This window comes from Macaca nemestrina, chromosome 8, assembly GCF_043159975.1.
Source record: "Macaca nemestrina isolate mMacNem1 chromosome 8, mMacNem.hap1, whole genome shotgun sequence".
NCBI classification, from domain to species: Eukaryota; Metazoa; Chordata; class Mammalia; order Primates; family Cercopithecidae; genus Macaca; species Macaca nemestrina.
The window spans coordinates 23,629,736-23,653,862 of NC_092132.1; the positions used below are offsets into that span (position 1 = coordinate 23,629,736).

Sequence of the window (24,127 nt, forward strand, 5' to 3'; positions counted from 1 at the left end):
TTACAGTTAGCACAGATTTTGAAAGAACTATCATAAAGTTTAAGACAGTAGATGAATTGATTATCAAACTAATTAAAAGGTAGAACATTTCAACAAATAGTAGTATATATAAATAATTATAATTTACAAATATCACAAGAACATTCTAGAAATTAAGGGCTGTGCATAGGTGATAGACTTTGGATGTTTGTTCCCTCCAAATATCATGCTTAAATGTGATCCCCAATGTTGGAAGTGGGGCCTGGTGGAAGGTGTTTGGGTCATAGAAGTGGATCCCTCCCCTGAATGGCTTGGTGCCCTCCCCATGGTAATGAGTTCACACAAGATCTCATTGATAAAAATTCTGGGACCTCCCTGACCTCACTCCCTCTTTCACCATGCAAGATGACTGCTCCTCACTCACCTTCTGCCATGAGTAAAAGCTTCCCAAGGCCTTACCGGAAGCCAAGCAGATACTGGTGCCATGCTTGTACAGCCTGTAGAACCATGAGCCAAATAAACCTATTTTCTTTTTAAATGACCCAGTCTCAGGTATTCCTTTATAGCAATGCAAAATGGATGAATGCAGTAGGTTTACCAGGAAGTAGACATACTTGTAAGACAAATAGCAAGTAGAAGATAAGACTAGTAATTTCAAAGACAGGTGAATAGAAAATGTATATACTTAAGTAAAGAAGGAAAGGAAGAAAAGGATGACAGGAAAAGAACAAAGTGTAAAAAAAAATATCAGACACATTTGAATGGTATAACACAAGTGTAATAAGATTGCAAGAAAGAAGAGACAGGAATGAGATAGAAGCACAATTTGAAGAGCTAAGCACTGATAATTTTCCAAAATTGATGAAAAAAAACCCCAACTCACCAATTTCAGAAGCCTACTGAAGAGTATATAAAACACTGAAAGAGTACATAAAACACTTGGTCATATTGCAGCCAAACTACTGAAAACCAAGATAAAAATAAAAACTTTAAAAGAGCCAGAGAAAAGAAATACAAATTTCTTTCAAAATATACCCCAAATCTCTGACAGCTGACTTCAAAACAGAAATAATAGAAGCCAACAGACAATTGATTGACATTTTTACAGTGCTAAAAGAAAGTAACCATCAACTTAGAATTGTACCCATAGGGGAAAAAAATTTCCAAAATGTGACTAAGCTTAAAAACACTTTTGATTAACAAAACATGTCAAGTATTTAATGCCAAAAGATTTTCTTTGAAATAAATATAAAAGAGTTTATCAGGTGAAAGGAAAATTACACTTCATAGAAACAAGGAAGTTCAGAAAGGAATGAAGAGCAATGGAAAAGGTGAATATGTATGCAAATATAAACAAATATTGACCCTATAAAGTGATATTTTGAATACCTCATTGAATTTAAAATATATGTAAAAATGAAATGCACAATAAAACATTGCAAATGGCAAGAAGGAATTTAGAGTTTAAAAGGTCTAAGATTTTAGCAATATTGAGAAAAATAGTAAAGCTAACAGTTTGTACTAGATTATAATAAGTTAAGAATTCATGTTATAATCACTAGCTAATCTATAAAAATAGTAAAATTATTTTATGAAAAACAGGTATATATTATAGTTGGGATAATTTGAGCAAAAAAGAAAGGAATTGAATAATGTGGTATTATAACCCCAAATATAAAAATAAATATCCATGAGTCCATACTAATGTAAATAAATGATTGAAAATGAGTAAGAGAAAAGAACCAACTATCTCATGAAGAAGAATTCCAAATAATTTATGTAGATACTTCACCCTCAAAAAGGCAGAGTATAACCCCCCATTCCTTAAGTGTGGGCTGCACCTAGTGATTTCCTTACAATAAATACAGTATGAAAATGGGGAAAAACTAACTTTACAGTACAGAAAACCAACACTGCTTCAGTCCCATAATGAAAATGAACATAAACAATGATAAGTAATATTGACAGAATATACCTTTTATGTGAAATAAAAATGGTAGTTTACCTCTGGGGTCATTCTCAAACAGATTAGCTCCAATAAAATCATGAGAAGACCATCAGACAAGTCTCAGGCAGGGGCATTGTATAAGATATTTGACTAGTACTCCTTAAAACTGTCAAAGTCCTTTTTATGCTCATCAAATACAAGTACAGTCTGAGAAACTGTCACAACCAAGAGAATCCTAAGTAGTCATGAATACTAAATGCAATGTGACACCTGAATGGATCCTGGAACTACAACAACAACAACAACAATACATTAGATAAAAGCAAAACAAAGAAAATCTGAATCTATTTGGAGGTTAGTTAGTAATAATCATTAATTGTAGCAAATATACCACATTTATATAAGGTGTTAGTAACATGGGGAAATAGATGTAGTGGAAGTGAGAATGTTCTATACTGTCTTTGCAATTTTTTTCTGTAAATCTAAGACTGTTGGAAGTAAAAATTTTAGAAAAGGGTGACAGATGAATAATACAATAATAAAACAATGTTTCATTAATTTAAAAGGAAAAGGAGAAAGCAATGAATAAAGACGATTAAAATAGAAAAAAATAGTAAGAAAAATTTAAAAATCCATATTTATTATTTATTACATTCAATATAAATGGACTAAATCTACATTTAAAAAAAAACCCTAAAATTACCAAAATCAATTGTTAAATGCCTACCTACTCTAGCCTTCTTGCAAAAAACAAACTTTTAATTTCAAGTATAAAATACAGTTGAAAATAAAAGTATAGAAATAAAGATACCATGCAAACACTAGCCAAAAGAAAAGAGATTTAGCATATTAATATTAAACAAAGTAGGCATAAAGCCAAGAAGCATTGTTAAATAAATTTAATAAAGATAAAGGGTTTAATCTAATAGATATCAGTGTACATGACAAATAACAATATCTGAGAATATGAAGACAGAAAGGGAAAATAGAGAAAATCTAATCAAAGAGAGAGACTTTAATACACCACTCTAGGTAGCTGAGATGGCAAGATATATATGTTGTGAAGAACTGTTTTATTCATTTTAGGATGTTTAGTAGCATCCCTGGCTTCTACTCATTAAATGCTGGTAGTGCTTCCCATTCCCCAATTATAACAACTAAAACTGTCTCCAGATATTAAAAAAAATCTCTGCTGGTTGAGAACCATTTACTACATATATGTTTATATATGTTACACACACACACCACATATAAAGTTTATATGTAATATATTACATATACTATTGCATGTAATATGTAATACATATATTGCAAATAATATACATTATACACTTATGTATATATGTATACACACAGACACATATATATACACACAGACACAAACATGTCTACATGTCATATAAAATGTATACATATTATATATATGTATGTATATATGTATGTATATGTGTATAAACACAAAAATATACTCACACACATATACACACTGAATAATACAAAGTTTTCATAATTTACACAGTTAGCTGACATTGCTGCCAACAGGACAGAATTCACATAATTTTTGACTTTGCATAGAAGCTTAGACTAAGATACACTATATGTTGGATCATAAAGCCTCAAGAAATATCAACAAATGAAAATAATTCAGAGTATATTCTTTGATCGCAAAATTAACTTAGAAATAAATTGTAAGCCATCAAAACATCTCCGACTACCTGGAAATGATGTACTTCTAAACCATCCATGGGTTAAATAAGAATTAACAATGAAAATCTTAAGATATTATAGCTGAATCATAAAGAAGGTATAACATAAAATAAATGTGATATGCTTTAAAAGTAATATAGAGAGGGTAATATATATCACAGAATGAAAATATTGTGGAAGAATAAATACTAAAATTAAATGATAAATATGCTTTTATCTCAAAAGGTTGTTAAATCAAATTAAATTTGGCCTAAATCTGCCTCTGTATGCAGTGAACTGTATCCTAATATAATTTGTAAATAAACTGCAGTCTAACTTGAGAGTATATTCTTCTAACAAGTAACTGAGCTTTGACAATCACAGTAGCCTGAACTTTCAGCCAATCACAGCCACAGATTGCTCATACATGTTCAAATAAGGCAAATGTCAAGCTGTGACCAATTGAGCTATTTCTGTATGTCACTCTCTTTTCCTGCCTATAAATACTGCCTGCCCACATTGCTGGGTGGAGCTCCCTGAGGCTTTATTAGTTCAGGGTGCTGCCCAATTCGTGAATGTTTCTTTGCTCAAATAAACTGCTAAATTTAATTTGTCTAAAGTTTTTCTTTTAACAAAGTAATAACAAAATTAAACCAAAATAATTTTTAAATAATAGCAATAACAATGGGAATTAATGAAATGAAAACAAATGTGTAATAAAAAAAACCCAACAAAGCCTTTGACTAAAATGATTTATAAAACATATACTTAGCAAAAATAAATAAGACACAAAGACAACACAAAATACCAACATCAGAAATGAAAAAAGCAACATCATTATTTGTAACAAAGGACTACTATTAACAATTTTAGCCAATGAATTTGATAATTTGGATTAAATTGGCAAATCTCTTAAAAACACAACTTTCTGAAACTGATACTATGTATATTTAAATGTAAATTACATTAAATATACATGTATGTTGTATATATTAATATATAATTACTAATTATATTATATATTTATTAATAATTAATACAAGGCAATCAATATAGTAATTATTATCTTGCAATGTATATTAAAATTTTTTGATTCTGTCATTGAAAACCTTCCTAAAACAAATGAAGATGAAAATATTTGTACTAGTTAATTCTTCCAAAAAATTAAGAATAATACAAATTTTACACAAAATCTTCCAGAGAAAGAAAACAGAGGAAATACTTTCTAGCAATTTTTATAAAGCCAGGATAATCTTTATATTAAAGTACAACAAGAAACTGAAGTTTCAGACTAACCCCTCTCATTAATATGTTATAAAAGTCCTAAATCAAACTCAGTGATATGTAAAATATATAATATTTTCATCCAAATACCCTCAATAGTAGAACGAATCAATTGAGGTGTATTCACACATTACAAATACTCTCTGTGTGTGAGAGTGAATGAACTACAACTACACTCAAGTAACAAAAGGCAGAATAAAGAAAATCAATCCCAAAAGGATTTACACTGAATTGTCCATTTATGTAATGTTTACGAGCAAAACTAATCTACACTAACAATATTAGAGGTCAGGATATGAATTACCCTGAGAGAAGATAGTGACTAAATGGGGGTGTGGACATGTCTTCTGGGGTATGGGTGATATTGTTTCTTGATCTCAGAATCGTTTGCAGGAGTATATTCATGCTGTAAACATTTATCACACTCTAGACTTTTGATGTGTGAATATTTCTGTACATGTCATACTTCAATAAAAAGTTTGATTTTCCAATTCTTTTTACCCAGCTTCTCTGTTGCCAGAAAACTCTTAATATATCTGTGAAATACGTTTTGATTTCTTTTTAGGTTCATACTTGAAGTTTCCTTGCTCAAATTCAGCATTAAAAATACTTAAGAGATTCTCTGCACCACATTGATGTAGGTATGAGTTTGGCTCTGCGATTCTATTGAGCCACTTTAAAATTGTTCCCCAAGGTCTCTTCTCTTATCTCTTTCCAACTCCCTCAGAAAACCGTTAGTGACGCTGGAATCCAGGCAATTGCACAACCCTTTTAATGTCAGTCTTGGAATGAAGACTTTATGCATCACTAGCTGTGTGCATGTATAGTGAAGTAAAATTAATATCCTCTGCGTTGTTTAGTCTATATTTCATTGGCTGGCTGCCTAGAATGACTAAGGAAACTGCCTGTAAAGTTACCCCTTCCCCTCAAAAGAAAAAAGGCAAACTTTGGAATTACTTTTACAAAAGGGAAAATTAATAAATGACTTTAAAAAATAAACTAAAAGGAGAAAAGGGAGTCCTCGTGCTCGTCGATTCCTTTTTTCTCAAAAGGAAAAGTACTTCATTCGGGCATAGTTGTAGTCAAGCCAAATTGTCACCATGCTCTGGTGATTTACAAATTGAGGGATGATATTCACAGACAGTGCTTGTCTCACTTCAAATCTTAATGCAAAGTTAATTGTATACCCTGGGTTATGTTCTACAGCATTTCAAGTGATATTGATGACACTAATAATATTATGTAAGGCAATTCTCTGAAAATTCATGAATATACCTTTTAATTAAGCTGACTTTTGGAAGGGCTATGGTCCTATTATATACTGTAAAATAGTTCCGTGTAAATTAAGCTCTCTCTGTGTGTGTGTGTGTGTGTGTGTGTGTGTGTGTGTGTGTGTGTGTGTGTGTGTGTGTGCAGCTACTGTGTACATACTCAATTACTAAATGTCAGGGAAAAGATTAAAATGTATTTTCCTCATAAACTGTTTTCAGTCATTGCAGTGCCTGAGGAGCAATGATTCCCTTTTCTGCTGACCTCCCATATAGTTTCCAGAGACCTAAATTTTCTTCTTTGGGGAGGTTACATTTTGTATCTTGTGTACACTACAAGCTTTAAAGAGAAAAGAAGCCTCCTTGATGTTTGGAAGAACGCTATACATGTTTTATTGTTTTGTATCCTTTGATTATTGGCAGCAGTTTTGTTTGAGGTTTCTACTGTCCTCCTTTATCCGTCAGATGCTTAGGGACACATTTAACTGATGCAGCAAGCTTCAAACCTTAGCATGAGCTGTTTCAAAGACAGGTGCAGTTTAGGAAGTATAGAGCTTAAAGGAAGAAGGTACATTATTGGAATTAGAAGTGCAACAAGGAAATACATGCTTGTTGTTTCACATTGAATGACATTTAGGTCTGTAATCTTCAGTGCTGGAATGAGATATTTTGTTCAGACTGAACCTAAACATGTCAGACATTAAATATACTTTGCCTGCTCACTGAGACTAGCTCTACATGTAGTCTCCAGGAATCCATAACAAGCTGTTGCCTTTCTCTCCTGAGGTAGCCCTCCTGACTTTCCCGGCTGACTTCCCATGCTCATCTGATGGTTTACTCAACATGTTCCCAATACTGGAAACACTTTGTTCCCTGCTGGTTTTTCCCCTTCTGGCTCTCCAGATGGTTTTTGATCTTATGTCTCGAAGGATCTCTCTTTTTCTTCTCTCTCCAGTGACCAATATACAACTCAAGGGCAGATTGTTTTGTCCTTCCCTCCATTTAGAAACTCTTCACCGGCCTGCTGCCGCCTCAGTTTCTTGCAGTCAAGTCCTGCTTTGTGGGCTTTCAAGACGTACTGAGCGGCAATAGTGTAACAATGTGAGTTCCGATGCCAGTTACCTGCATTCAAATCCTGGTCCCTCCACTTACTAAAATGGCAACTTCAGACAAGTTCCTTAACATCTATTTGCCTAAAGTTTTTCATCTGCAAAATGAAGCTAATAATATCATACATCTGGAATTTTTGAATGGATTCAATGAAACAATACATGCAAAAGACTTAGGATGATGTTGCGTATATAGCAAGAAGTCAGTGAATATTGCCCTTGGTCAATAATCCAGGAGCACCTAAGCTTATACTATTTTGAACTCTGTCAGTATAATAAAATCTAGTTGTAATATAGAGCATATGTTTATCCAAGAACAGTACAAATAACTTCAGGAATATTAAAGTCTAATCATATAGAAAGTACATTTGGCAGGAACCATAATGACCAAAGTTTAAGCGTAGGAGGAGAGGGTGGCAAGAGAAATGGTTATCCTGACTGCTTTCTATCCTCTCCAATATCATCATTCTAGCAGGAGATGGTGGCTCATGCCTGTAATCCCAGCACTTCGGGAGGCCGAGGTGGGAGGATCACTTGAGCTCAGGACTTGGAGACCAGCCTGGGCAATGTAGTGAGATCTCATCCCTAGTAAAAATAAAAAAAATTAGCTTGGTATGGTGGCACACACTTGCAGTCCAAGCCACTCACAGCCTAAGGTGGGAGGATTGCCTGAGCCTTTGAGGTCCAGGCTGCAGTGTGCCATGACTGGGTCACTGCACTCCAGCCTGGGCAAAAGAGTAAGACCTGACTACTCTTTGACACAGTTATCATATATTATATATACATTTATATATATATATGAAATAAATGTTATTAGATTATTCTGAGAATGATCTCTAATAACTCAAAAGAAATACTCATGGCCTACATACCCTGATTCTTTTCTTAAAATATACTATAAATATTTTTAAATTTTATTGTGTCATGTCTTGTGTGAGGGACTTAAGGGATTCAGAGTCTAGTAGCAGAGACACATGCCCTACTTTCTTACCCAATTTAATTCCAAATATAGTGTGATATAGACTTATAAAAAGGAATGGAAGCCAGGCGTGGTGGCTCATGCCTGTAATCCCAGCACTTTGGGAGGCCGGGGCAGGCAGATCCCTTGAGATCAGGAGCTCAAGACCAGCCTGACCAACATGGTGAAACCCCATTTCTACTAAAAATACAAAAAATTAGCTGGGCATGGTGGCAGTTTCCTGTAGTCCCAGCTATTTGGGAGGCTGAGGCAGTATAATTTCCTGAACCTGGGAGGTGGAGGTTGTAATGAGTTGAGATCGCACCACTGTACTCCAGCCTGGGCCACAGAGCGAAACTCCATCTCAAAACAAAACAAAACAAAACAAAACAAAACAAAACAAAAAGGTATGGAACAATTGGGAGTTAGGGAAGAATTTTTTATTCATACAAATTTATGAGGTACATGTGCAATTTTGCTACATGCATAGATTTTTTGTTTTTGTTTTGTTTTTTTTTTTTTTTTTTTGAGACAGAGTCTTTCTCTGTCACCAGGCTGGAGTGCAGTGGTGTGATCTCGGCTCACTGCAACCTCTGCCTCCTGGTTCAAGCGATTCTCCTACCTCAGCCTCCCGAGCAGCTGGGATTACAGGTGCACACCACCACGCCCAGCTAATTTTTGTAATTTTAGTAGAGACGGGGTTTCACCATGTTGGCCAGGATGGTCTCCATCTCTTGACCTTGTGATCACCTGCCTTAGCCACCCAAAGTGCTGGGATTACAGGTGTGAGCCATGGCGCCTGACCATGTGTACATTTTCATGGCAGTCAAGGCTTTTAGGGAATCCATCACCAAGTAATGTACATAGTACTCACTAATTTCTCATCATCCTCCCTCCTTCTGCCCCCTCACCCTTTAAAGTCTCCATTGTCTGTCATTCAATTCTCTGCACAAATGTGAACATATTTTATCACTCACTTATGAGTGAGAACATGCAATATTTGTCTTTCTGTGTCTGGCTTGTTTCATTTAATAACCTCAATTTCCATCCAAGTTGTTGAAAAAGACAAGATTTTATTCTTTTTTATGACCAAATAATATTCCACGGATATGCCACATTTTATACATCCATTCATCTGTTGATGAACACTTAGGTTGATTCCATATCGTTGCTATTGTGAAGAGCGTTGTGATAAACATGTGAGTGTAGGTATTATTTTGATGCATTGATTTCTTTTCCTTTGGGTAGATACCCAGTAGTGGGATTACTAGAATGAATAGTACTTCTATTTTTAGTTCTTTGAGGAATCTCCATATGGTTTTTCAGGGGAGCTGTACTAATTTACACGTCCACCAACAGTGTATAAGGGTTTTCTTTTCTCTACATTTTCATCAACATCTGTTATTTTTTTTCTTTGTGGTAACAGACATTTTGATGGGGGTAAGATGATATTCCATTGTGGTTTTGACTTACATTTCTCTGATGATTAGGGATGCTGAGCATTTTTCATATGCCTGTTGGCCATTTGCAGGTCTTCTTTTGGAAAAAGTCTATTCATGTCCTTTGCCCTCTTTTTAATGGGATTATCATGATTTGCTGTTGCTGTTGTTGAATTAAGTTCTTTTATATTCTGATATTAGTTCCCTGTTAGACGAATAGTTTGCAAATATTTTCTCCTATTCAGCAAGTTGTCTCCTTACTCTGTTAATTATTTCTTTTGTGGTGCAGAAGATTTTTGGTTAATGTAGTCCCATTTGACTATTTTTTTTTTTTTCTGTTGCCTGTGCATTTGAGGTCTTAGTCATCAATGCTTTGCCTAGCCCATTGTCTACAAGGCTTTTCCCTAGGTTTTCTTCTCATATATATAGTTTCGGGTTTTACATTTAAGTCTTTAATTCATCTTGAGTTGATTTTTGCATATAGTGAGAGATAGAGGTCTAGTTTCATTCATCTGCATATAGCTATTCAAATTTCCCAGCATAATTTATTGAAGTAGGTTTCCTTTCCCCAATATGTTATTATCAGCTTTGTCAAAGATCAGTTGGCTATAAACATGTGGCTTGATTTCTGAGTTTTCTATTGTGTTCCATTGATCTATATGTCTATGTTTATAACAGGACCATGCTTTTTTGGTTACTTTAGCCTTTTAATTTAAAGTCAAGTAATGTGAGGCCTCCAGCTATGTTCTTTTTGTTCAGGATTGCTGTGGCTGATCAAGCTCTTTTTTGGTTCCATATGAATTTCAGAATTTTTTTTCTAATTCTTTGAAAAATGACATTGGTATTTTGATAGGGATTGCATTTAATCTGTAGGGCAGTATGGTTATTTCTTTACTTTTGGAGACCAAGTCTCACTCTGTCACCCAGGCTGGAATGCAGCGATGTGATCTTGGCTCACTGCAACCTCTGCCTACCAGGTTCAAGCAATTCTCCTGCCTCAGCCTCCCGAGTAGCTGGGATTACAGGAGCCTGCCACCAGGCCCGGCTAATTTTTGTATTTTTAGTAGATAGGGGGTTTCACCATGTTGACCAGGTTGGTCTTAAACTCCTGACCTCAGGTGATCTGCCGGCCTCAGCCTCCCAAAGTGCTGGGATTACAGGTGTGAGCCACCGTGCCTGGCCTGGTATGGTCATTTTAACGTTATTTCCAATCCATGAGCAAAGGATGTCTTTCCATTTTTTGTGTGTGTCATATATAATCTCTTTAATCATTTTTATAGGTTTTTTGTTTTTTTTTTTTTGTAGAGATCTATCACTTTCATGGTTGTTTATTCCTAGGTATTTTTTGGAAATATAAATGTGATTGCCTTCTTGATTTCTTTCTAGCTAGGTTGTTACTGGTGTATATACATACTACTGATTTTTGTACATTGATTTTGTATTCTGCAATTTTACTGAATTCATTTTGCAAACCAAAGAGTTATTTGGTGAAGACTTTATGTTTTTCTAGATATAAGATCATATCAACAAAGAGGAATAATTTGACTTCCCTTTTACAATTTGGATGCCATGTATTTCTTTCTCTTACGTGATTGCTCTGGCTAGGACTTTTAATACTATGATGAATAGGAGTGGTGAAAATGACCACCTTTGTCTTTTTTTCAGTCCATAGAGAAAATGCATTCAACTTTTCCCCATTCAGTATGATGTTAGTGATGGGGTTGTTTTACACTACCTTTATTATTTTGACATATGTTTCTTCTATGCCTAGTTTGCTAAGGGTTTTTATCATGAGGAGATGTTGAATTTTATCAAATTCTTTTTGAGTCTATTGATATGATCATATGATTATTATCCTTGATTCTGTTTATGTGAAGTATCACATTTATTGACCTATATGTGTTAAACCATCCTTGCTTCCCTGGTATAAAACCTCATTGACCATATTATATATGTTTTTTTGATGTGCTGTTGAGAGGATTGCTATTTTGTTGAGGATTTTTACATCTATGGTCATCAGAGATAAAAATAGTTTCTTTACTTCTTGTGTTCCTGTCTGGGTTAGGTATCAGAGTGATACTAGCATCATAGCATATGAGTTAGGAAAAATTCCCTCCTCCTGGACATTCTGGAACAGTTTTAGGAGGACTGGTATTACTTTTTCTTTGCACATTTGGTAGAATTTGACTGTAAATCCATCTGGTCCTGAGATTTTCTTTGTTGAGAGGTTTATTATTACTGATTAAATCTCTCTACTCATTATTGATCTGTACAGGTTTTCTATTTCTTCCTGATTCAATCTTGGGAGGCAGTATGCTTCTAAGAATTTATCCTCTAGGTTTTCTAGTTTATGAGCATAGAGTTGTTCACAAAATCTTGTGTTTCTGTGGTAGGAGTTGTAACATCTCCTTTTTCATTTCTGATTTTGTTTACTTTGATCTGCTCTCCTCTTTACTTGGTTAGTTTAGCTAGCAGTTTATCTATTTTGCTTATTTTTTGAAGAACCAACTTTTCTTTTTGTTGATCTCTTGTACTGTTTTTGTTGCTGTTGCCACTATCTAGTTCTGCTCTGATCATTATTTCACTTCTGCTAATTTTGGGTTTGGTTTGTTCCTTGAGGTGCATTGTTAGATGGTTAGTTTTTAATTTTTATTTATTTATTTATTTAGAGACAGAGTCTCGCTCTCTCAGGCTGGAGTGCAGTGGCGCGATCTCTGCTTACTGCAAGCTCCGTCGCCTCCCGGGTTCATGCCATTCTCCTGCCTCAGCCTCCCGAGAAGCTGGGACTACAGGAACCCACCACCATGCCTGGCTAATTTTTTTGTATTTTTAGTAGAGACGGGGTTTCACTGTGTTCGCCAGGATGGTCTCGATCTCCTGACCTTGTGATCCGCCCACCTCGGCCTCCCAAAGTGCTGGGATTACAGGCGTGAGCCACTGCGCCCGGCCTTTAAGTTCTGGGATACATGTGCAGAATGTGCTGGTTTGTTACATAGGTATATAGATGGTTAGTTTTTAATCTTTCTACATTTTTGAGGTAGGCATTTAATGTTATAAACTTCCTTCTTAGCACTGTTTTTGCTGTATCCCAGAACTTTTGTTTTGTTGTGTTTCCATTTCTGTTTGTTTCCAATTAAAAAAAATTTTTTTTCATCTAAATTTCTTTGTTGGCCCAATAGTCATCCAGGAGTATGTTTACTTTCCATGTATTTCTGTAGTTTCCAATGTTCCTCTGGGTATTGATTCTTAGAGTTTTCATGTTGTGATCTGAGAAGATACTTGATATGGTTTTGATTTTTTACATTTGTTGAGACTTATTTTGTGGCTTAAGACATGGTCTTAGAAAATGTTCCATGTGCTGATGAAAATAACGTATATTATGCAGTTTTTGGTTAGGATGGTCTATGTTTGATCTATTTTGTCTAAAGTCCAGTTTTAAACCAATGTTTCTTTGCTAATTTTCTGTCTAGATGAACTGTCTCATGCTATAAATGGGGTGTTGAAATACAATTTTGTATTGATATCTCTCTTCAGTTCTAGTAATATTTGCTTTATGAATCTGTGTGCTTCAGTGTTGGATGCATATATATTTAGAATTATTATAGCCTTTAGCGGAATTGATCTTGTTATCACTATATAACGACCCTCTTTGTCTTTTTTTTAACCTAAAGTCTGTTTTATCTGATATAAGCTTGTCCTGCTTACTTTTGGTCTCCATTTGCATGAAATATACTTTTTCACCCCTTTACTTTCAGTCTAAAAGGGTCTCTACAGGTAAGATGTGTTTTGTAAGCAGCATACAGTTGAATCATTTTTTATTTTGTTCAGCCAATTTATATGTTTTCAGTGGAGCATTTGATCCATTTATGTTCAAGGCTATTATTACTATGTGAGGTTTTGTTCCTTTCATACTGTTAATCATTTTCTATTTGTCTTATAAATTATTTTTTTCTCTTACAGTTTGTAATTGTGGTTTCATATTCTATAGTGGTGCCATTTGATTCCTTTCTTTTCCTTTGTGTGATTGTTTTACCAGTGAGTTTTATACTTTCATGTGTTTACATGATGGTAAATGTCCTTTTGATTCCAAGCTTAGGACTACCTTGAGCATTTTTTTAGAGATGCACTAGTGGTAACTAATTTCCTCAGCATTTGCTTATTTGGGACTTTATTTCTTCTTCACTTACGAAGGTTAGCCTCACTGGATGTCATATTCCTTACTGCCGGTATTTTCTTTCAGTATGTTTAATATATCATCCCATTTTCTTCTGGCCTACAAGGTTTCTGCTGAGAAGGATGGAGTTTCCTTTGTAGATACTAGCTGCTTTTCTTTTGCTGTTTTTAGAATTAACTCTTTCATTTTAACTTTAGACAGTCTAATTTTAAAGTGCTGTGGCAAAGTCCTTTTTGCACAGTACCTGGATATCTAAATCTCTTTCTAGACTTGGTAAGGTTTTATCTATCATTTATTAAATTGCTTTTCTACACTTTTTATCTTTATTCAGGTTAGGACACTGATACTTCATAAATTCAGTCATTCTATGCTGTTTCAGATGCCTCAAAGTCTCTGTTCATTCTTTTTATTCATTTTTCTTTATTGTCATGTAACTAGGTTATTTCAAAAAACCTGTCTTCAACTTCTAAAATTATTTCTTCCACTTGATCTAGTCTATTGTGGAAGCTTTTTAATGTATCTTGTATTTCCATCAATGCATTATTTAGTTCCAGAGTTTCTGTTGTTTTCTAGATCTCATTGGTAAGTCTCTCATTCATATCCTGAATTGTTTTCTGAATTCTTTGGTTTTAAGATTTCTCTTGTGTCTCACTGAGCTTCTTTTAAATCAATATTTTGAATTCTTCATCTGGGATTTCAAGAATTTTCTTTTGGTTAAGATCTATTGCTAGAGAATTACTGTTACTTTGGGGGTGTTATATTTCCTTGCTTTTCATGTTTCCTGTGTCTTTACATTGATATTTGTGCATCTGGTGTAATAGTCACTTCTTCCTATTTTAACATTTATTTTTGTTGGGGGAGGCTTTTTCTTAAGGGTGCATTCATGGTATTGACTGGGTAGTGCTCTTTGGCTTTACTTCTTTGAGTGTGCGGTGGTGAAGTCTGATTTCTTTGGCTATAAACAGTATTAGTGGATGTATGATTTCCTCGGTGCATTAGGAACAGTTATTAGTGGAGGTTATAGTGAAGTTGTGCTGGGGCCTGGAGTGCCAGATTGGCACATCTTTAGACCTCACTGTTAGTGGTGGGCTACACATGCCTATCATTGTGCCCCAGGGTGGTGTATGCTGACATCTGGGTTGGCAATTTCAGGCACGTTGATTCTTGGGTCTCTGGGTGGCTTTCTCAGATGCCAATTGTGGTAGTGGTGGAATATGAGGATGAGTGAGCTCTCTAGTCCCTGGGCAGCCTATATGGTCTAGGTGATGGCAGTAGCAGTGGTAAGATGTTCTTCTGGTTCCAAGCATTGTGTGCTTGTGTTGACAGTGGTTGGACTAGGCAACTACTGGAGGTGTGGGCCAATTTCCACGCCAGCAGGTGGCGCTCGCAGGTAGGAGCCAACTGTGGTGGTAGCTGCAAGGTGTTTAGGCCCAATCTCAGTCTTCTGGAAGAAGTGCTTCGCTGTCCCAGGTGGCAGATTCACTTGTGGAATGCTCAGGACCCTGGATTTTGTGCTTTGTCTCCAAGTGGGAGCAAAGCCAGATGGAGCCAGACTGGGCAGGCTGGTGCTCAGACCTCCCAATGGTGATTGCCTGCACCAGCGGTAACAGACAAGGGAAGGACAGTCATCAGGTACTTGGCAGAAAGCTCAGGTGCGGCTGACAGTTGCTACACTGAGGTCCTGGCAAGGGGAAGATGGGGCCATCCCCAGTGGCCACAGTCTAGAGCAGTATGTGGGATATGTGAATCTCTCTCATGTCCTGGTCCTGATGGGGCTTGCTCCTCAGTCCTGGCTGTTGCAACAGACCTGGATTACCCATCAGACCCCCCAGTCCATTCCTAGATTGCAACTCAGCCTTCAGCCATAGGAGCCCCTGCCCAGCTCAAGACCAAGCTTCCATGGCAACTGGATCCTGCTCAAGTCTCAGCGGTGGGACCCACTTCCCAGCATCTGGTGGCTGCTGTCCACACCACAGTTCTGGCTGCAGAAGTTCACTCTGCCCTAGTGCCCAGTTCTGTAAGCAGTAGACCAAGTTTCCCTAACGCCTAGGACCAGTACTATTAGATCACAGGACAGCGCACAGTCTGTTAAAAAGTTACAACAGAAAATGGTGTCTTGCTACAGCTGCTTAGGTTTCATAAAGGGAGTGAGACCTAAGGTATGTTTCCTCCCTGGGGCGGTTCCTTCTCATAGTCTCCCAGCAGCTCCCTAAATTATATTTAGGATTAGGGAGAGCCAAGATGCTCTCCCACAGCCTGGATTGCACAATCCTCCAGTGGGAATGTGGACCACTGAAAGACTCTCACTCACCCTTTCTCCAGATTGGAGAGTCACTCCCAACTCCTCATTGTTTTTGGCGAAGCAGGCTGCCTGTTATCCATCCTCATTTTTGGGTGTTTCCTGTTGCATTTCTGTTGCATTTCTTTGTCCCTCTTGGATAATGTATTGAAAGTGTGATTGTCTACACACTATTTTGACTCTTCTAAGTGGATGAGATGTGCTTGAAATGCCTCTAGTCAGCCATCTTGATCTCTATTCCTTACAACACTCATTTGCCATTCATCATCAGACTATAATTTTTAATAATCAGTAGGATCTGTCTCTCCCCTTTACTCTTAGTATTACCATCATTATTCTGGTCACAGAGATTGCGTTAAGGAGGAGAAAGTTCCAAGCCATGCTAATGAGTTTAAATTCTAAAAATTTCTAAATAACTTTTGGAATAGAGGCAGCCAGTTGTCCATTGTGATAGGGAAATGCCTCTCACCATTTTGCTCCATATCTCAGGACAAGGGAGAGACTGCCTTCAAAAGAAGTCAACTGAGTCAAGTCAAAATAGGAAAGGAGAAACAGAATCCTAATAATATCATTCGAGTCTCTCAATCTAGCCATCATGAAGAAAATCCTAGGTGAAATTTGCCAGTATATAAACCAGAAATTTTTCTTTTCTTACATAGTTTTGAATTGGGTTTTCTGTCTTGAAGAGGGCTGCCTAACAGAGGCCTACTGATAAAAACAAAACAAAACAAAAACCTTTCCTTGCTTGATCTCTAAGCCTAGTTATTCTCTCTCTCTCTCTCTCCCCCTCCCACCCTCCTCTGTGTCTTTCTCTCTCCCTGAAGTTTGTAGGATTCCTGCAGTAGCAAACCTACTTTCCTGTTCTGTGACTTGGCTGATTTTTTCTCAGTTACTTTCCTTTGCTAATATATAACTACTCCATCTTCACTTGCCTATCTGCAGGTCTAGGGTATGAAACCATTGCTCACAAAAAGCATTGATGGATGATGCAGGAAGTGAGGATTTGACAGGAAGTCTCTGCTCTAAATCAGATATATACTTCTTATTAGTGCATTAATCAATTTGAGCATCTTATTGCTCACTTATCAAGTATAATCACCTAGTTCGTTTCTCTTCTCTGTGCTATCACCTGCCTATTCATAGAAGTTTGAGTAGGGTGTGTGAAGTAGTAAGATTCAGACAATAGGGATTATAGTGGCATATAATCCCATACTAAGTTGTAGTAGGTTAATGTTTTCTAACGACACCTGGTATACAGATAAGTGGCCATAATATGTTCCCAATCCTAAAACAAAGTGAAAACAAAACAAAACAAACAAAAATAGCAACTCGATCACAAGAATTAGAATGTAATGCTCTGAAGAAATAAGTTTTGAAAAATGAGTAAGGAAGGGTCTCTCAGAACAAGGAGATCCAAATAGATTTTGTTGCATTTTTTCTACATCACAGTAGCTGCTTTAATTCTTACTTTAAACTAGGTAATCTAGAACAAGTCTCTGAGCATCAGTTCAACATATCTCCTAACATGCTTCTATAGAGTTAGCACAGAACATTGCACTTAGAAGGCTATAAATTGATACATTTAATTAGTATATACTTTCATGACTGAACATATGAATGGATGCTTATGATTATTATCTCCTGCAAAGTTATATAGTCTTTCTCATTTTGTTTTCAATGATTCACAATGTCTTCTTTTTTTCCAAGTTTTCCCAATCACAACTATCCAATCCGCCAAGAGAATACCTGACCCAGTCTTCTGATTTAATTTCTTTTTATGATACAGATATTTATCCAGAGATTTTCTGGTCAAAAGTCACAACTTTATCATAAAGCCGGTATGTATGTATCTGTCCATTCTCTATCTGTAGTTCATTTTATAAAGATTATGTATACATATAAGTGATAAAATATGGCATATAGTTTGACTCTGATTTCACTGTTGCATATCAAGAAGTACATGGCACTCTGGAGCTGGGCGCAGTGGCTCACGTCTGTAATCCCAGCACTTTGGGAGGCCGAGGCAGGCAGATCATAGGTCAGGAGATCGAGACCATCCTGGCTAACATGGTGAAACCCCATCTCTACTAAAAATACAAAAAATTAGCTGGGCGTGGTGGCGGGTGCCTGTAGTCCCAGCCACTCGGGAGGCTGAGGTAGGAGAATGGCGTGAACCTGGGAGGCGGAGTTTGCAGTGAGCCAAGATCGCGCCACTGCTCTCCAGTCTGGGTGACGGTGCAAGACTCCATCTCAAAAATAAATAAATAAATGAAAAGAAGTACATGGCACTCTGACATTACATACAAACAACAACAACAACGATTCTTGGTCCCCTCTATCACTAGACATACAAAAGGTATATGAGAAGTGATTTGCTAAATTTTGACCAAAATTAGCTTTAACAAAATATGCCATAATACCAAATAGGATATCATCTATCATTTTCTACATGACTCAAATATTCTACTTCCTTTTTCACTTAGAAAATTAAAAAATTAATAATTTCTGTCTTCTCTTATATTTGTATGTCCTTCTCTTCTGTTGTCCAGCCCTAATTTGCTAAAGTGTACAAAATATACCTTACCTCTTCGTCCAAAATATGCTTACTATAAAAATAACAGCCAAGAGTCAAGATACTTTTAGTGCCTACTTAATTCAGTGTCTATATTTTAAAGAGATTGGAATGGATTTTTAGAAAACAAAAACAAAACAAGTTGTTTAATATGCTCAAATTGGTCTTTGTCCCACTTTATTGTGTAATATAATCTCGATCCTAATCTATTGTATCATCAAATGTACAACACTGAACAAGTCAGTTTTTTTCTGAGACTCTCAATTTCCTCATCTAATAAATGAAGAATTTCTAAATGTCCTACTAGCCGTATCTATGACCCTGAAATTTAGAAAAAAAAGTAAAAAATGGTAATTTAACTAAGAAAAAAGAAGCTATATCATTTGACCCTACTTAATTCCACTAATTTGAGAAATCAATCTAGCCTGAAGTAATAATCCAAATGAAAGCAAGAACTTACATGCACACAGATGTTTACCATATTGTTCTTTATAAAACCCCAAAAGAAGGAGGAAGTAAATATTTGAGGACAGGAGAATGGTTAATCAAATTAGGTGGCATCCTCAACAGGATATTTAACAGCTGTAAATGATATTTAAGAAACAACATAAATTTTCTTATATTAATTGAGAAAAGCAGACTTTCATATTGTGTGTATTCTATGGTTTCATTGATGTGAAAATGTATACACATGTGGAAAATGGCTTGAAGGAATCATAGAGTTTATTCTATTTTATTAGGGTGAGAAATATTTTTTAATAGTCCAGATCTTCTTGATATTATTTTCATACAAAAATTAGTTCCCAGTTCTTTCTTCAAGGGGGATACTGTTTCCCTTTCTGAGAAGATAATCCATGACCCTACAAGTCTTGAGAGGAGTGACCTGAGTTTAGGAGATAGTAGAACCCACCTAGATCATGGTGAGTAGTCTTGAGAAATCTAAATACGCAAATTAACTTGGTAATGGGTTTTGAATCTCTCTAGCCGATATTAGAAATGGAAAGAAGATATAATCCAAGCTCACAAGTTTACAATTTGGAAGGGGACACAGTTACACAATTAGCAAATCACATTATGGGTCATAAAATAAGAACTAAATTAGAGATGCATACATCACGCTGTAAGAGCATAGAAATTTAAGAAATGGTGGAGAGATTCTTTACAGAGGAGGGAGAATATGAAGGAATTATAGATAATACTGAAAAAAATTGGAGTGAAGCATGGGAAGGGCTTTATAGACAGAAGGAGTAGCACAAACAAAGAAAAGGAAACTGAAACTGTCTTTGTAGTATAAAACAATCAGTGGTCCTGTGACTGCTCTAAGGAACAAAAAGGGAGAAGCTAACTGTTAGCTAGAGAAGAGTTTATTTGTGATAAACCTTGTAATGTCATGTTAATTTAAAGTTTAGGCCATGAGTAGCCATATACAATTTTTTTTTTTTTTTTTTTTTTTTTTTGAGAGGAAGTCTCGCTCTGTCGCCCAGGCTGGAGTGCAGTGGCCGGATCTCAGCTCACTGCAAGCTCCGCCTCCCGGGTTTACGCCATTCTCCTGCCTCAGCCTCCCGAGTAGCTGGGACTACAGGCGCCCACCACTTCGCCCGGCTAGTTTTTTGTATTTTTTAGTAGAGAGAGGGTTTCACCGTGTTAGCCAGGATGGTCTCGATCTCCTGACCTCGTGATCCACCCGTCTCGGCTTCCCAAAGTGCTGGGATTACAGGCTTGAGCCACCGCGCCCGGCCCCATATACAATTTTGAAAACCATGGAGAGATTCCAGGAATTCAAGGTTGTTTAATATTTGAAAAGCAATCAATGCAAAACCTTAATTATACAATACAGAATAAAAACCACATGATCATGTCAATAGACATAGAAAAGACATTTAACAGAATCTAACATCCTTTCATGATTTTAAAAAAACATTCAGAAAACTAGAAATAGAAGAAAAAAATTTTAAATCTCATGAAGGACATGCAGGTTAATATTACATTTAATCAGGAACAAGACATTGAAATTTGCCCCAGCTACTTCTATTCAACATTGTGTGGTGGGTCTACCTGTAGAAATTAGGTAAGTAAAAGCAATATACAGCATCCCAAATGAAAAGAAAGAAAGAAAACTATCTCTATTTGAATATGACTTGATCTTGTATATAGAATATTCTAAAGAATCCACTAAAAATTATTCAAACTAATGAACTAATAACCAGAAGGGTTGTAGTATATAAAATCAATATATAATAATTACCTGTATTTCTCTGGGCTACCAATGAATAAAAAATGAAATTAAAGAAAAAATTCTTTCATAATAGCATAAAAAATAATTAGGAAAAGACCTTAAAGTAGTGTAAGACTTGTATACTTAAAGCAACAAAACATTGTGTTGCAAGAAATTAAACTTTTAAATAAATGGAAGGACATCCTATGTTTATGTATTGTAACATTTAATATTGAAAATATAGCAATACTCCACATGTTTATTTACAGATTTAACATAATCCCTATCAAAATCCCAGCTGGATTTCTTCAGAAATTGATAAACTGATCCTAAAATGTATATGGAAATCCAAAGGACCCAGAATAGCCACAAGCATGTTTACTAAGAAGGTCAAATTGAAGGACTCACACTTCCCAATTTCAAAATTTACTACAAAGCTATACTAATCAAGAATAGTGGTACTGGCACAAGAATAGCTATTTAAATAGAATGAATTAAAAGTCTAGTAAAAAAGAAAAAAACCTCACATTTGGTTACATTTTTGTTAGTTGACTTTTAACAATGGATTATAAGATAATTCAATAGGAAACAAAGTCTTTGCAACAAATGGTGCTGGGACACCTGTATATCCACATGCAAAAGAATGGAAGGGAGCCTCTACGCCACACATACACAAGAATTAATATTGATCATGGATTTAAATGTAAAAGCTAAAATTTATTAAACTTTAGAAGCCACCGTAGGAGTAAAATCTTTATGACCTTGGGTTTGGCAATATATTTTTGCATGCTATACCAAAAACGTTAGCAACAAAAGAAAAAATAGATACATTTGGTTAAAACAAAAATTTTGTGTTGCACACTGTATCATCAGGATATTGAAAAGACAACAAAATGGGAGAAAACACTAGCAAAGCATATATTTGATAAGGAACTGGTATCCAGAATGTATAAATGACTTGTAACTCAGTAATAAAATGACAAGTAGCCCAATTTTTAAAAGTTGGCAAAGGATCTGAATAGACATATCTCTAAAGATATACAAGTGAGCCACATATGCATGAAAAAATGCTCAACATCATTAGTTTTCACATAATCCAAACCACAATGAGTTGAGTTACTTTTCCACATTCGTTGAACTGCCTCTAATCAAAAAGACAGATAAATATTAGAAAAGATATGGAGAAATTAGAACCCTTGTACTTTGCAGATGGAAATATAAAATGGTGCGGCTGCTTTGAAAAACAGCATTATTTTTGGTTTCTCCAAAGATTGAACATAAACTTCCCAGAAGTATTCTCCATAAGGTATTCTTTAAAGCAATATAACAATCTTTAATGTCCATTTTATAAGGTGAGATATTACATGTTTTGCAATTATACAAACTTAAAATGAAAATGTCTAGGTGTCAGTTTAGAAATTTATGAAGGGATAAAAAAGTTTTTCCAAAATTCTTTTGTAGGTCATGCCAGCAAATCTGTGTGAATGGCACTGGATTTAAAGAAGGAAGTTTAATTGAATGGTTACTACTCTCAGTCACAGGAGCAGTTATCAGCATTTCTGTTGAGGCAATGGCGGTGGGAAAAGGAAGGCAAATATTTATTCACCCATGCATAAACTCATAAAAGTAGGTAATCAAGACATGCTTATTAAATAAACCTTGGAAGAAATAATGTCTGAAGCACTCCACAGTACATGGCTCAATATCCTACACAGAATATTCTCACAGGACATTTCATGTTTAGAGCAGAAATGAAATGTGTACATTTTCACAAAATCTTAGACTTTCTTTTTAGTTTTTAACTTTCCCTTCCGCCTTAGCAATATTTCACTTTGTTTCCTAACAAGCTGCAAAACAGACTGTTTAAAGATGGTTGTTACCTTACAGGTAGGATGTGGATGAGGAAAAAAAAAAAAAAATGGGTCTCAAAGGAAAGTGACTAGATGATGGTTTTACTCAGATTATTTTTAGATTGAATGTGTCAGTTCTCAATCAATGGAGACCCCGTAAGAAGAAAATTTATTTTAGAAGGGAGTGGAAGAGAGCCTTGCTACTATCATGACCTCTCCTTTAGTCATGGGTAAACTGAAGGAATTTCTGACTACCCAGGGCCTACCTCTTCAATTGTAAGTCAGTGACAAAGCTCTGTTCTTCAAGAAAGCATTTCAGGGCAACTTTGTTTAGGAAATGAATCATCCCAGGGCATAGAGGTGTGGATGTTGCTTTCTTAATGTGCAAGTAGGCTTGACAAATCTGTCATTGAAGCTCTGGTATACTGCATGCCTGCTTATTTATGCTCATGAATAGCAATGCGAAGTTTTATCATTCAATGATTCACAAGGGAACTTAGTAGTTATTTGAATTAATGACAGGAAACATGTTATTTTAGTCAGAATGTATGGTAAAGACTAGGATGAATTCCTGTCCTATTCTCCTAATCCCTTGCTACAGGTTTCTAAAATCCCATCATTAGAGAGCTATCCCTTTGGGCCAGGCTGGGTGACTTATGCCTGTAATCCCAGCACTTTGGGAGGCTGGGGCGAGTGGAGCATTTGAGATCAGGAGTTCAAGACCAGCCTGGCCAACATGGTGAACCCCCATCTCTATTAAAAATACAAAAATTAGCTGGGTGGTAGCTTGCCTGTAGTCCCGGCTACTCGGGAGGCTGAGGCAGGAGAATCACTTGAGCCTGGGAGGTGGAGGCTGCAGTGAGCTGAGATCATGCCATTGCACTCCAGTCTGGGTGACAGAATGAGACCCCGTCTCAAAAAAAAAAAAAAAAAAAAAAAAGCACCATCCCTTCGTATTTAAGAATAAGTTAGCCCTGCTCCTAGCTTCAGCTTTACAAAGCCCTTGGGAGTCATTAATTCATTAGGCATCCCATAATCATTAACACTTTATGATAGTAATCAATCAACTACAAACTCCTATTACTGACCACCAAGCATAAAGTTCAATCCTCATTTGTGCCTACAAAGAGTTTACAGTGTAAATGCAGATAATAAATTACATAGAAAGCTATTGCTATAAAAATTCCTTTATGAGAGTAAAATAAATAGGGCAAATATTAAAAGCTACAAGACTACCTGTAGACATGCTTTATCAATTCTTCCCTCTCTCGTGAATTATCAGCTATTGTCTGTCTAGAAATATAAAGTAATTTTTTTTTCATCTAAACAAATATCAAAACAACCAT

General features: G+C 35.8%; 2 long non-coding RNA genes across 3 annotated transcripts in view; one reads left to right on the forward strand and one right to left on the reverse strand.

Moving 5' to 3' along the window:
* Positions 1 to 24,127, reverse strand: part of LOC139355759 (uncharacterized) — a 139,918-nt gene that overhangs the window by 108,658 nt on the left and 7,133 nt on the right. The window lies entirely within an intron of this gene.
* LOC139355760 (uncharacterized) overlaps positions 5,677 to 24,127 on the forward strand; it is a 28,412-nt gene continuing 9,961 nt past the window's right edge. For both annotated transcript variants that reach the window (XR_011606780.1, XR_011606781.1), the window contains exons 1-4: positions 5,677 to 5,728; positions 7,121 to 7,266; positions 19,517 to 19,636; positions 22,393 to 22,557. This is a non-coding gene — a long non-coding RNA (uncharacterized lncRNA). The remainder of the gene's footprint in view (positions 5,729 to 7,120; positions 7,267 to 19,516; positions 19,637 to 22,392; positions 22,558 to 24,127) is intronic.